The sequence below is a fragment of the Sander vitreus genome, chromosome 10 (assembly GCF_031162955.1).
Source record: "Sander vitreus isolate 19-12246 chromosome 10, sanVit1, whole genome shotgun sequence".
Classification (NCBI taxonomy): Eukaryota; Metazoa; Chordata; class Actinopteri; order Perciformes; family Percidae; genus Sander; species Sander vitreus.
In genome coordinates this window covers 16,456,827-16,459,532 of record NC_135864.1, presented here as the reverse complement: position 1 = coordinate 16,459,532, position 2,706 = coordinate 16,456,827, and positions in this window count along the sequence as shown.

Genomic DNA, 2,706 nt, shown 5'->3' with positions numbered 1-2,706 from the left:
CATATGTCGATTTTATGCCGGTCAAATGCACTCGGGCGCCGCATGATTTACATCGCGCAACAGCAACACCACACGTGCACATGCAGGGTTTCCGCTGTATGCATGTAGCAGCAGCGCACTGCCGCTCCATCAGCTGTTTATGAAATGTCATACAGTCGTAATTATACACGGCTCGAACAGTCAACCGCTCTCTCTCTCCCCTCTGAAAAACTGGAACATAAATCGCACTCACGCGGGTCCCGTGAAATCTGACAACTACAGTTTATCGGAAAATAGCGTTGGGCACACTGACCTGAGACGCTGTAAACAAAACAAATAAAAAAGAGACGCTGTAGTCCTCCGACACGCTGTATTAACGTTACCGTTTACGCTTTCCAGGTTAGTGGGGATGCATACCGCTCAAAACCAACATTAAAAACGTAGTAATATTTAAAGAGTTTAGTTTTGTTGTTAAACTGTAAAATGAGCGGTGACGTTAAATCATCTGTTTCAGGTAACGGCACTCTAGGGTACCGTCTATTTGCTGGATTGTTCCGAGGTAACCACAGGTAGCTAACGTTAGCAGAAAAAGCCTGTTGACAGCAACGGTATTGTTCATATTTATGCACAATGACACATGAAGCAAACTTGCTAAAAAATGAATTATACCTACACACTGTTTTCAGGTAACGTTACTGTTGACGTTCAAACAGGCCTGTGTGTGTGTTTTGGGAAATATCTTTATACTGCATTAAGGCAATATTTATTTTATTTTTATTTGTTATTTATATATTATTTTATTGCCATTACCTGTTTTCCCCATTTTCATACATACAGAAGTTTAGTTTGCTAAATGTATCAAATTTTTTTTGTTGGATATTGGATGTGAAAAGAAGGAAATGGTTCTTCCATAACATTGCACTTTAGATGTGTGTGAATTTCCCACACCAGGAGTAATTTATATAGTTGTATTTTATAGCGATCGATTATCTATTTAAAAAATGTTCTATGTTCTATGCAAAATGTAACATTTTCTATTAAAGAAAAGATAAAATATTATTATTATAATATTATGATACTGTTATAGGTGTGCTCCTTGCCAGTGTATGCTCATATAGGCCTATATGTGGCCTACAGATGATCACCTGCACATAAATGTAATAAGATAACATTGTATGTTTCAAGCCATTTGTCATTATTAATATGCATAAATGAATTGTTATCTGCTGCATAGCTAACATATCAGGTAGATTAAATCTGAACCCTAAATGTATCTAAACTTCGTCATAGGTCAAAGTCTAGATGCCAAATATAATCTCATATTCCTCATTTATAAAAAAAACAACAAAAAAACAACTCTTGACTGAGCTATGCTTAGGCTATATATAAACTATTTGGGTATGGTTAAACTTGCATTAACTGTTGCTGTTGTGTTTTTTGGGGACAGGAGAAAACAAGTTGTGAACACAACTAAAACATATCACCTTTTAAATTGATTTGGCAAACTTTAGAAAACAGTTACTTCATATATTCACATATTTGCTCTCCTTTTTACCGGTTTTTGGTCTCTACCAACTTAAAAATATCTGGCCCTTTAGCTGCTAGATGCTCCACTATGTTTACCCGCTGGTCTCCAAAGGTTTCTGTCTGTGTGGTGCTGAGCAGGTAATGTCCAGTGGAGGTTTTTCGCTGAAAACAACTGCCTGCCGCAGATGGATACGACACTATAATGAGAGTGAAACAAAACCATAAAGTTGTGAACCAGACAGCTAAACAATGAGCTGAAACTCACAGTAAATCTCTGTAAAGCCGAGGGAAGCTGCAGATTCAAGTGATTCTCTGTAGGTTCATCACTACGAGTGACCCCTTTCATTGTTATATTGTTTTTAAATTGTCATTTGATAACATTGTTGATTATAGCCGCTTAAAGTAAAGGTGAGGGGCATGGATTAAATTAACATATGGTTACAAGTAACCAACATTGAGTGTAGGTTGTAGACTAGATGTTGAGGTGACACTTTTTAAACCCCACCATGCCCTCCGTTTTATGATGGTTTAACAATGACATGTTACCTCCATCTTTGTGATTTAATTATTCTGAGAATTGCAACAGGTTGCTTGTGAGGAAAACATGTGTTGTGATTAGATAATTACAGTTAGTTGTACAGTTGTGTTATACAACTAGGAAATTATAATACTGCACAGAAGAAAAAAACATGAAATCACTGCATCATTGATGTTTAAATTCACCGGTCTTTACTAGCACAAAACATTATCACATTGTTCACATTACCTACAATGCAGTGCAGCAGTACAACTGAAACAACAGAAATAAATACAGAATCATAGGCTATAGAAAGTAAGAGAAATAAATAATAAGAGGTGCATAAACTAAAATACTATAATACAAAAAAAGAAATACTATACAAGAGTATTTGAAGACAAATGACATGGTAAAGTGAGTAAATGTGGGAATGTAGATAAATAATGGGATTATTTTGGCAAAATATAAATCGTTTTTGGCCCTTTGGAAAGCCTGACCTTTGAAACAAAACTATTGATATGGGTCTTCTTAAGAGAAAATGTTAAATATGCCACCTAGTGGTTGAAATATAATACACCACTACTGTTACAAGGATTTGATAAATACAGTCTTCAAAAGCCTTTTGACTGACTTTTTTTTAACCTGTATTTATTTTATTTAGAGAGGAAGCCTCTATTTTGCAG